Genomic DNA, 13,660 nt, shown 5'->3' on the forward strand with positions numbered 1-13,660 from the left:
ATGGTCAGACTGAGAGGACGATTCAGTCACTAGAGGATCTTTTGAGGGCTTGTGTTTTGGAAAAGGGAGGTGCATGGGATTGTTATTTGCCTTTGATTGAGTTTACCTACAACAATAGTTTTCATTCGAGTATTGGTATGGCACCGTTTGAAGCTTTGTATGGTAGGAGATGTCGGACACCTTTATGTTGGTATGAGTCCGGTGAGAGTGCTGTGGTTGGACCGGAGATTGTTCAACAAACTACAGACAAGATTAAGATGATTCAGGAGAAGATGAGAATTGCTCAGAGTCGACAGAAGAGTTATCATGATAAGAGGAGGAAGGCACTTGAGTTCCAAGAGGGAGATCATGTGTTTCTTCGTGTTACTCCGATAACTGGTGTTGGTCGAGCTTTGAAGTCAAAGAAGTTGACACCTCGATTTATTGGTCCCTATCAGATTTTAGAAAGGATAGGAGAGGTAGCCTATCGTATCGCTTTACCGCCGTCGCTTGGGAATTTGCATGATGTTTTTCATGTGTCTCAGTTGAGGAGATACATTCATGATCCGTCGCATGTAGTCCAAATAGATGATGTACAGGTAAGAGATGACCTGACTGTTGAAGCATCACCTATGAGGATCGAGGATCGAGAGTTGAAGCAGTTGCGGGGTAAAGAGATTGCATTGGTGAAGGTAGCTTGGGGAGGACCAGCAGGTGGCAATGTAACCTGGGAACTTGAGAGTCAGATGAAGGAGTCTTATCCGGAGTTGTTCGCTTGAGGTATGTTTTCGAGGACGAAAACTCTTTTAGTGGGGGAGAGTTGTAACACCCCAATTAAAATAAGATAATTATTTAATTTAAATTAATATTTTTTTTTTATTAATTTAATTGAATAATTGGAATTTTGGATTATTATTACTATTGTTTTGGAATAATAATTATTGGGATAATTATTTATTGGAAATATATATATAAGTTGGAATTAAGGAAAAAGTCCCATTTTGGAGTAAAAAGGTTTTTACGTGAAAAACAGAGAAAACGATCGTGAAAGAGGAAAAGGGCAAAGGCAGAGCAAGAGGAAGAAGGTTGGAGAAGAGAAGAGCTTGAAGCGTGAGATTCGCCGGATTATTCAGGTAAGGGGGGTTTACCATCGGTTAAAGGGTATTATATGATAATATGTACTGGGTAGTGATAACCATTGTTTTATCTCTGATTAGATTGATGTATGATGAAATTGTGAAATAGTGGATGAATGAAATTGGATGATAATTGAAAGGAATTCGTAGAAATTTAACATCTATGCACATAACAGCCAGTGGATGAATGAAATTGGACGATAATTGAAAAGGAATTCGTAGAAATTTAACATCTATGCACATAACAGCCAAATGACGTTCTCCATTATGCCTTCGGCGTTCGCCATTTGGGTTTTTTTTCCAGAATAAGAGCGTTTAACGCTAATGGCGTTCGCCATTAGCCTAATGGCGTTCGCCATATCAGTTTGACAGACAGTTTTTCCAGAATGAGAGCGTTTAACGCTAATGGCGTTCGCCATTAGCCTAATGGCGTTCGCCATATCAGTTTGAAGGACAGATTTCGCGTTTTAAACTCCCAGATGTGATATCGTGGTAATGTTGTTGTTGTCTTGTTGGGTCTTGAGTAGTATAGGCATTAGTAGAGTGTGCTAATACTTTTTTTGATTATGTGGCATGATATGATATGCTTATGTGATAATATATTGATGATGTGTGATGGTATGCATGATGCTGTGAATGTATCAGTTATGTGTGCACTTGTGAATAGACTGTTTTATAGCTTAGAGTGTGAGCATATGTCTATTCTTGAATTGTTGTTGATGATGTAGCATGGCTAGGTGATTAGCATGCATATTGTGGCCTTTATGGTGGTAGCTAATTCCCATTGTGAGGAATTAGTGAGTTAGTCATTATGGATTGTTGTCGATGTTTGCATGCTAGGTGAATTAGCGTGCATAGCATAGCCCTTGAGGGGTGGTAGCTAATTCCCGTGGTGAGGAATTAGTGAGTGAGTCACTAGGTCTCAAATGAGTGGGACTAGTTGGACTTGGTAGCCGTGCCTGGATTTGGACGGTGAGGTGAACTATATGTTCACAAATAGTCGGTACCGCATGCATGGAGTCTCATTGCATAATATGTGTATGGCGTATAATATGAATGGATGTATTCCAATATTATACGTGTGTTTGTGTTGACATTGAGTATGAATATGAGTTGTATTGGTATTGAATATGATATTTGAATTGATGTGCCGTTACTGAATGTGTGATGTGATTAGGGTGAATTAATGTGTTAATTACTTAACATTACATGCTGTTGTATAATACTTATTATATTGATTGAGGAACTCACCCTTACAACTATTTTTCAGGTAACGAGCAGTGAGTTGAATAGAAGCTAGTGCTATGGAGTCTAGTGTAGTCTCCTTAGTGGGTCATGCTCTGGTAGATGTAACATCGGGATGGGATGTTTGACTATGTTTTATTTTAGTTGTTGATCCACTTTACCTGTAATGTGGTACATGTTTTGAATGTCGATATTTTGTATCCGCTGCGAATTATGCAAATAATCTTATTTTGATTAAATAAATGAGCATGACAGGATAGAATTGATGAATGCCGTGAAATGATTGTGTGACACCCTTCGGGGCATAATTACTCTGATTAATATGTTGTTATTTTAATTGAAATATTTTGGGGTATTTTAGAAGGGTGTTACACTGCACATTTGTATCATGTCATATGTTACTACTTTGAATGCTACTAGGATTTACTTGAATGAACATGGGCCTGACTGGTATGAAATGCCTTGAAATGTGCACTGCTCATTAATGCCTTGACTTGGTCTTACAACTTGGCAATGTGACATGGTTCTTGGTTGTGCAGGCTGATTCAACGATCCTTATGGTTGCATTGTTTTCATCAATCATGTTCAATGTTGGGAGTGATAGACAGTTTGAACAATGCATTCAATTGGACAAATTTTGCCTTGAATTTCTTTGCCATTTGCACGTTTTGACTTGGACTAGCTGAAGCAATGCATTGAGCGGTGGAACTTGTCATCATTCATTCTGCAGCATAACTTACATTCCTGACTTGTCAAGTTCATGGTTTTAGAGTTTTGAATTGGTTTGTTCAATGGGACTTACTTGCAAATGAAGTAATCAAGAAAAATCATCAACAAACATGAAGATTGGATGACACAATGAAACAAAGGGCCAGGCCAAGTTTGGATAGTCAAGAGCAAGTGAGGGTTGACTTTGGTCAAAGTTGACCAAAAAGTCAACTGTTGACCAAAGTCAACAATTGGTCAAAAATGCGTTTTTTTTGTATTTTCTTGTGTAAATGGATAATGAATCAATTATTATGGGGAAATTTTTGGGTTTAGGGAATTTGGGTTGACTTTGGTCAAAGTTGACCAAAAAGTCAACTGTTGACCAAAGTCAACAATTGGTCAAAGTTGACCAAAAAGTCAACTGTTGACCAAAGTCAACAATTGGTCAAAATGCGTTTTTTTTGTATTTTCTGTATGGAATCAAATGTAATGAAATAAAATTGAAATGGATTAATAAAATGGTTTGAAGTTGGTTTCACAATTGGTTTAATCATAACTTGAATGTTTGACTCTTGAAAAGAAAATAACTTGACTGGTAGTGAACGGAACCATGAAATGAGACCATAAGGTTAGGGTTTTGGCATAGTATCCATGAACCAATAACATGACTAGAAAGTGGCTTGAAACACAAGAAACTTGGTTGTTCAGATGACCCAGACCATAGATATATCCACAATCACAACACCATGACCTTGGATCAAAACCACAATCCTCATACAAAACCAAAGTAAAGTTAGGCCAAGCATGCCACACAAACATAAAAAAATTCAGGAGCAAAATCGGGGTATGACAATAACACATTAGTAATAATCAACACACTTTTACCAATTAAAATAACACTAAATGATAACCTATTTAGTAACACGTTCTATCTTTCTTGTCACCTAGTCAAGATATATATAAGTATTACAAATATTATGTCTTGAGCTTCCACGAAAAATATCCCATACTATCTTCATAGTGTCAAGACATTTTCCCTGCAAGATTAACGACTAGTGCTAGGTACCCAATCTTCATTGGGTCCTTGATGATTAGTGAAACCTTGGTTGCACTTAGGCAGCCATTGATGAGTGCCTTTGGGGACCAAGAGTCTCCTAAAGTTACACTTTGCAATGACATAACCCTTCATGCAACAATAATCACAATAAACATTGTGAGAAAATTATCCTTTGCTATTTGAAATTTTTTCAACATAACTATACCTTCTATAAGGATTATGAGAAGGCATATCATATTTTGAAGTGTCAATAGCAAAAGTGACTTTGGGTTGCAAAGTCTTGTTCAACTTGGCTTTAAGATATTTTGACTCTTTTTGCCAAATATGATAAGTCTCACACCCAAACCAAGAGGTACTATTATCATTACAATTATCTTTTAAAATGTCTATCATAAATTTCCTTAGAGATTCCATATTCTTTTCATTTTCTAACATTTTAGCTTGTAAATGAGAGAAAATTATTTTATTTGAAGCAAGATTTTTGAAAGCTTTTATGACTTCTCTTTGTAGATTTTCAAAAGATTCTTGCAATTTATAATAAGATAAATCATGAGTAGATTTAGGCTTAAAGTGACTTACATTCTTTTTCTTTCCTTTGTTGGCCATGTAACACATCTTTTCCGATTTGTTACTTGAGCTAGAACTTTCTCCACTTGAAGAACCACTTTCGCTTTCCCAAGAAACATAAGCCCTTATAGGCTTGTTTGATCTTTTGTGATGACCTTTTTCACTATTTTAGGACACTCATGCTTAATGTGGCTTTCTTTTCCACAATGGTAAATTGTACTTCTACCCTTACTTTTCTTCTTCTCATCATCCTTTGAGGAATTTGACCATCTTCCGGGTTTGCCATGATCCTTCTTCTCAAAGTGCTTATTCGCTTGTTCTCACATATATCTATTATACCTTTTGATGAATAACCTCTTGTCTTCTTCATCGGAGTCTTCCTTGTCTTTAGTTTCACAATCACTAAGCTCACTATTTGAGAACTTTAAACTAGAAGTCTTTAGAGCAATGGACTTCTTCTCTTCCACCTTGTCTTTACCTTTCTATTTCTTCACCTTCCTTTCATATTCTTTTTCATGTTTTTCCAATCAAGTGATTTCTTGCTCATGTTTTTCCAATTTACTAAACAAAGTAGTAAGATCAGGTGCTTTAAGATCATTCGCTTCTTTGATAGCGATGACCTTGGGTTTCCACTCCCTGTTAAGATATCTTAAAACCTTGTTAGTAGAAATAGCATTGGAGATAAGGTTGCCTAGAGAATTCAATCTATTAATAAGATGTATGAATCTATTTTTCATGTCGGCAATGGTTTCACCATGCTTCATACGAAAGAGTTCAAACGCTTGATTCAAAGTATTGATCCTAGCTTGTTTGACTTCATTAGTTCCTTCATGGGCAACTTCTAATGCGTCCCACATAGCCTTGGAGGTTTCACAATGATAGATACGATAATACTCATCAACACCTAATACGAATATGAGAATATTTTATGCTTTTCAATCATGTGACCACAACTTCTTATCATTATCATTCCATTGATTTTCCAGTTTTGGTACAATGACGCGTTCACCATTGGTCATTGTAATTTGATTATGACCATTGGTGATGACGTACCATACACCCTTATCCATGGAGTCTATATGGATACACATATAAGCTTTCCAGTAGCCATAATTTTATCCGGGAAAATATATGCTCTATTGTACGCCCCTTTAGGTTCGGTAACTATTATCTAATAAGCAAATCTTAAGACCAGAAACAACCGGAGCTCTAATACCACTTGTTAGACGATAGGCCTAGATCTATAGGGGGTGAATAGATCCCAAATTAAAATTTTATTCAAAACTTTGATTTATAAAAATGGCGCGGAAGCAAGTTTAAAATATTTCCCGGATCCAAAATCGTCTAACCAAACCTTCTATTGAAAAACTCGGATATGCGTATGAGTACCAATGGTATGATAATAATTACAAGTTGGTTTATCAATAATTCAAGCACTAAATTGAATACTCTACTATAGTAACTCTCTATCTCCAATGTCAACAACACACTAAAGACTAGTTGACACAATTCATCAAACACTTTGCGTGCAATCAACAAAGTTTGGATATTAATGTAGTGTTTGTAGTTTTAACAATCAATCACTACCAAATGGTAAGTGATTACTACACCAACATAATTTATCAAAGATTTCAAAATTTATTATCCAAAGAATGTTAATCAAGAGATCAAAGTAATTAACAATTTGTGAACCCAAAAATAAATGAGAGAGAGAGAGGGTATGCAAGTATTTGTTTAGGCAGTTCCTCAATTGACCTTGCTATGAGTACGTCTGCCCTCAATTCAAATTCGAATTGAGGTATTAATATAATAAATCTTACTTTGGAAAAGTATCAATACAATATATGGGAAATTAAATCCCACAAACCCTAAGTTTGTTTTTTACTCTAACACATCCAAAAACCTTGATCAATCTTGATCAAGTAACTAACCTTGCCGCTTCAATTCACCTGTTGTTTCTACTTCATTTCAAGGTGCCCCTTGTTCCAAGACTTTCACCCGACTGAATTAATCCCAAGCGCATGATCATGTAACCAACAATGTCGCTTCAATTCACTTGTTTGTTGCTACTTCCTTGCATGACCTCCTTGTCTCAAGGCTTTCACTCGACTGAATTAATCCCAAGCACACACACTTGTTGAACCCAAGATTTGTCAACATGATCCACAGTTTCATGCTACTCCCTTGCCGACACACCTAGTATCAAGGCTTTCACTCGATCGAATCTGAATTGTACAATCTTGTCCAAAACCTTAAAAACCTAAAGATCTTGAAGGAAAACCCCACCTCAGTTTTCTTATTTGAATTCCTCAAAGACTGCAACCCAATATTCTCGTCACAACAAACCTAACTGGAAGTTATCAATCCTAATCTAGATGGAACCCAATCAAAAAAGATTATGTGTAGTTTGATTGCGTGTATGCATAAATTGAATTGAAGATGATGAGATGCTTTGAAATCCTGGATTCATGTAGGTTTTAATCACTCTAGAAACCTTACTAGAGAATGATGCATGTATGGAGTATTTATATGCATGGGTGATTTAGGGAAAAGGAAATGCAAAAGGAATGAAAACAAATGCAATTTTTCAAAAAATTTAACCAATAGGTTGACCTATACGAATCATGTGTCGACTTATTCAAGTCACGTGTCAACCTGTTGGAAGCACGTGCTGATCTATAAGGTTATGTGCTACCCATAGGTCGACCTGAAGACTCGGTACATGAGACAGAAGCTGCAGGCTTTAATACTGCAACATACGTGTCGACCTATACCATCTGTGTGTCGACCTTAAGTTTTAAAAATTCATATATAGGTCAACCTGTAGTCGTATGTGTCGACCTATAATGAGGATTTTTTACTTTAAATAAGTTTCTCATGTACAACATACTATTTTGATGCACAAATGTTTTCTAGACCACTTCCAACAAACTTGACATGTTTTCTAATGCAAGAACGCTAAAATGCACAACTAGATTTGGATGATATCGTCCAATGTACATAAACGCTACTTCCTAGTTTTGATATCATGCAAAACATATATAAACAAAAGAATGCACTCACAATCTCTCAATCAACATGCAAAATCGTTTATGCTTATCTTGGTCATGTTCTAATATAATTCTTCAAAGAAATCAAAACACACACATTTGAGAACTTTTTAGGTTGTATCTTGGCTTATATTTGGGTAGGATATTTTTGGAAAATTAGGTTTAAACCTTTGGTGTTAGGTGCCTAGTTCTCCTTTTATTATCATCCCCTTTTTTCCTTCTTAATGGTGCTAGAGCTTTTACTGTTGTGGTCCTTATCATGCGCTTTTACACTTTTTCCATTTTTTTTGAAGAAATGTCTTTTTCCACTTCTTATTTTCTCATAAATTTTCATTTTTGACCAAATTTGACCATTTTTATCTAGTATCCTAACCCCAAACTTAAAATTTTGCTCACTTTCAAGAGTAACCTCAAACTTAATCTTTTTCATACCGCATAAGAACTCAAGTGGTTAGCAACGAATATACCTATTACTACATTATGGTTTAAAATGACTCAAAGTTATAAACAAACAATTGCCTCAGTGTGTCTTAATCAATCAATACAAATTTAAACATAAATAATAAAAAACCAAATAAAAAAATAATGCATGGATAGACTTAATAAGAAAGAATAATGAATAATGGAATTTATTTGGCTCAAACCTTACTAGTTGAGGTATCTGAAGGTTGAGTATAAGTCCTTTGATTCTTTTCTCATCCTTTGACTTCAAGTTGTAAGTTGTTTTCCTGAAGATCAAGTTTCTCTTGGTTCATTTATTCAATGCTAAAGTGATAAACTTGTAAATTTGAAAAAACAAAGCTACAAACTTGTTCATTAAAGACAATTTACTAAATAATACAATGGGGGAAGAGCACTTATAAGAGTTATTACTCTTCTGTATGTTACATTTGAAAATAAAAATAAAATCTTCTAAAAATTTAAAAAATAAACTACATGCCTTTTCATATGTCATTATTACAGAAAAGATCATGCATATCATTCATTGTGTTGTTGAAGTCATTATTTTGCCTCGTCCATTCTATGCGCATATGGGCTCTCCTCCTTGCTTGCTCTTGATCTTGGTTGGTGAAGTAATTCTCCATCTCTTCAGTTGTTGCAAACTGGGCTCTTAAGCATTGAGCTGACATATCATTTTCTTGCTGATTATAGAAGTCTCGAAACACATGATCGAATCTTGGAGGTTCGACATACAAAGTAGGTGAAACTTCCGTTATCCACCTTCTAACCCCCACTGTGTAAGCTTCCATTCTTCTTTGAAACTCTGAAGCTTTTTAACCTTGCACTTGATGTTGTTGTTTCACTTTTGGCTAGTAGAATCCTTCATCATTTCCCGCTTGATTGTCTTCTTGGTCATTTTGAGCAACTTCTCCTTGATGCATGTTTTGTAGCCTCCTTATAGCATGAGCGTTGATAGGTGCTTTTGGACGGATCATCTCATCGTCAGGGTAAGCGGGCACACCTACTCTCTTTCATAATTCATTTATAATACAAAAATGCCCACAAGCTCTTTGTGAAGCATTAGCCATATATTTTATATTTTCAGCAATTAACCTCCCTAAGTCAATAGGTTCCCCATCAAAAGAGCTAAAAGATCTAAACACCGCTTCATAGTGAATTGTGATTGGTTAGACGCGGCTTCTAAATATTGCACAAAAATGAGGCCCAAGCCCTCAGGATTTGGTGGAATTCAGTGGTTTTGAGACGTAGCGCTAAGCCACGCTCAACCACCCATTCTGCCCATGGCCTACAAAAAGCTTCTAACATAACTTGGGCCATTTCCTTGTTTATAACCTTGTGCTCATGTCTATAGTTCATAAGAGCACATACAGAAGGAGCTTACAAATTAAAAAGAGAATTTATAGCAGAAAGAGAATAGTCAATATACTTACCTCCCACATAAGAGGTGTAGGTGCTTACCTCGCCAAATGTTGCGTTTGTATAAAATTCTAGGCCGATGTTTTCATTTGCTTCCTGAATAAAATTGTTAAAACTTACCCAACTCCTTTGTTTCAGAGCCTCTACCACTTTTCCAAAACCTTGCAAATCATCACAAGCGAATGCTATCTCCCTCACAATGTGGTAATCTGCCAATTTGAGATATTTTCCAGCATGAGCCTTAGAGAGAAATTTGAGATTGGGGTAGGTATGAGCGTAAGGAGTTGGAGCAGTCCTTGAGGATGAATCTCTTGTCAATCGTCCTCTCTTTAAATCCATTTTTACCTATAACAAACAACACGAAAACAACATTGCACAAAGAAAAAGAAAAGAATTCCGCATAGAGTATGCTTAAATGAAAATGTGAAAAGCAAAAGGAGTAGAGAAATATTTGTGCAGAAAGTGATTTTAAAAATAACTATTTATAGGTCAAGTAGTCGTTGCCCATCGCGTGCGCGGTGATAACGGTCCTCTTCAACGTCTCTCTCTAACGTTCATATCGCGTGCATCATGCTCTCATCGCGTGTGTGATGTTAACGCTACTAAGATTCTCCCCAACGTCTCTATTGCGTGTGTTATGCATATATCGTGCGGCGGTGGAGTCATATCACGCACGTGATATCTGTGTGATTATTCCAGGGGCTGAAGCTTTTCCTTCTATCGTTTTTCTCTTCTTTTCTTCTCCTTTGCTTTTTTCTTTCTTCTCTTCTTTTACCTATTTTTTCTTATAGCAACATAACACACAATTGTACATGTTAAATAATAAAAATTGAATGTAAACATAAAATAAATACTTACGGATGGGTTGCCTCTATCAAGCGCTTATTTTCTGTCATTAGCTTGACGGTCCATGCCTAAGGCATGTCAGGCGCAATGGATACCCTCACGCCAGTCAATTCACTTGTTTCTTTTCCTTTGTCAACCTTACTACCTTTTTCCTCTAGATGGTAGCAAGTATCCAAGTCCTCCACATACGGTGTCTAGTCATACACATTGAAAACCACTTTTTCTTTGTTGAAATTCAAGACAAGTTCACTCGTTTCCACATCTATGTTTGCTTTCCTGGTATGGGCCTCCGAGAATAACTGACCCTCATGAATCTCCTTTTGTATCAAGTACCATAAAATCTGCAGGAACTCTAAACCATCAACATGTACTAACATGTCCTGTAAGATACAAGGTGGATGACTGACAAATGAATAAGCTAAAATAAGAGTCATATGACTCAATATGATCTATCCCAAGTTAAATTACTTAACTTTGTTCAATGGAATAACATTTATACTATATCCTAAATCACATAAAGCATGTGGGATCTTTACTCCACCAATATTACAAGAGTTATAAAACTTACCTAGGTCCTTTAGCTTTGGTGGAGATGTTTGAGGCAAAACTGTCTCATCCTTCTCAGTCATGTTTACTTGTTCTTTGACCACTTTCTGCTTTGTCCCTTTTAGTAGTGCCTTTATAAAATTAGAAAACTTAGGCATTAATCTAAAACCTCATGGAACAAAATACTTACCTAAAGTGTAGTCAACATTTCTTTAAACTTTGCAAACATTCATGCCTCTTCTTCATGTGCCGGTTTCTTCTTAATTATTGGATACAATTATTTTATGTAATCCGGAAGTTATGGATTGGGATCGTTATGGATCTGCTTCTTGGTCCTTCTCAAAGGGGAGTTTTTATCTATTAATTGTTCAATGGTGACTCCTTTCTCATCTTGGTCAGCCTGATTGTTACTCTCCTCTTTTTCAATCCTCACTTCTCCTTTTTCCATCATATCCTCCTCGAATATTTCATCTTCACCCTTGTTGGTGGCCACCTAAAAACCTGTTTCTACAACCTTGCATAATTCATTCTTAGGATTATCAATAATGTTAACTATAAATCCTTTACTCGTGTTAGGTAAAGAAACTATTTATCTAGATAACTGACCAATCAGCATCTCTAAATGTTTGATAGACACATCATGGTTCCTACTCATTTTTTCATGGTTCATATTCACCTGATTAAAACTACTTTTAGTGGCCTTAATGAATTTTTGCAAGGTCTCTTCCAGTTGTGGAGGTTTCCTTTTCACTAGATCTTGTTGGTTTTTATGCATACCTGGGTTAGCACTGGTGTTCTGGTTATTTCTCCAACGGAACTTCAGGTGATCCTTCCATCTCAGATTGTAGGTGTTGGAATAAGGTTTGTTCTTCTGGAAATTGGAAAATTGGACTTCTTCACCTAAACCTTCCAAAGAGCAACATTTGTTTGCATGTTCTCCTCCACAGAAATCACACATAATTTCATGTACCTGGCTCACGTTAGATTTAACTAAGCTGCTTTTTATTTAAAAGCCAATTTGGGATAACAATGTAGTGTAAGTATCAACAACTAACATACCTTTGGGTGTGCTGGAAGTTTCAATTTTCACCGACCTTTCGCTTTTTGAATGATATCCATTCAAGCACGTCTTTTTAATCAGGTCTTCCACCTGTGGTTCGATTATTGATTTGACAGTGCCTCCCGCAGAAGCATCTAACATCATGTGTGTCTGACTCTTGAGATCTTTGATAAAATTTTGCATTGGCCCCATGTTGCTCATATTATGATTTGAGCATCCGTGCAATAAAAGTTTGAACCTTTCCCATAAGTCATACATCGATTTAGTTTCCTGCTGCTAGAAATTGGTTATTTCTGCTCTTCACTTAGAAAATTGAATGATGGTGAAGAATATCTCTAAGAATTTGTCCTCCAGCGCATTCTATGTCTAAATAGTTCCATTGGGAAGGCAAAGTAACCAATCTTTATCCCTTCCAATCAGAGAAAACCCGAACAACCTTAGCTTGACTTGGTCTTCCGTGATGTCAGCTAGCCTTCACATCGAAGCTATTTCATAGAAGTGTGCAAGATGTTCCCACAGATCTCTAATTTCGTTCCTGTCGAATGGATTGTCTCTTAGATCTAAAAGCATAAATTTTTTAATGTCAAAGTTAGCTGAGTTTGCCAGTACAAACCCCCTAGAAACTCGTCCTTCATTGGTCTTTTTGTAATAGTCCTCAATAGTGGGTGGTGGTATGACTGCCATAGTGATCCCCTCTTCCGTGTTTGAAGAAACCAGTGGTTGATCTTCTACTAAGATCCTTTAAGCTAGAATTTCCTCTCTAACTGCTCTCCTGATATCACATACGGTTCTTTCAATTTCTAGATCAAACAGTGTCAACGCTGATCCTGAGATGCGCATACACAAATAGGAAATACCTCAGTAGAACTATGATTAATAAGAAAATAAAACAAAAAGCAAAAACAAAAAACAAAATGTTGCACAAGCGTTTCCTTTTTGAAATATCAACAGTCCCCGACAATGACGCCAAAAACTTGATGACTTCTCGGCAAGTGTATCGATAGTGTCATATAAAATATCGAATCCACATGGAATTCTTTTTAACAAGACAAAAATATGCAATACATAGAAAATAGTAAATGAGGGGGGGGGGGGGGTCAAGTTCAAGTGCGAAAATAAAACAAAGTGTTCAAACAGAATTATGAAAGCGACCAGGTTGTGTATAGAATCCCGTATTTCTCTATTGTTGATGTTTAATGCCTTACATGAATAATCTCTTCACTATAATCCCACAACGAATTAATAAAACCACTATAATCAATCCCTTGCGATATAGCTCACTAATCACTACTCAGAGTTTCCTATCCCTAGTTAACTAGAGTAAGCAGGATTAGGTGATGCAACAAAGCGTTAATTCACTAGACACTACTTGGGGTTTTCTATCCCTAGTCAACCAACGTACGCATGGCAATTGCCCTAGGTCCAACACATAGACTAATGATCAGTATTATCTATGTGCCCAAAATAATATTAAAAGAGTATCTCACATAAAAATAATTATGAACAAGAAGCAATTGAATAGATTTATATTTCAAATAATTCATGCAAAATCAAATCAACATATTGCCCAACAATATCGAAACAGATT

Source organism: Lathyrus oleraceus, chromosome 4 (assembly GCF_024323335.1).
Source record: "Lathyrus oleraceus cultivar Zhongwan6 chromosome 4, CAAS_Psat_ZW6_1.0, whole genome shotgun sequence".
In the NCBI taxonomy this organism is placed as follows: Eukaryota; Viridiplantae; Streptophyta; class Magnoliopsida; order Fabales; family Fabaceae; genus Lathyrus; species Lathyrus oleraceus.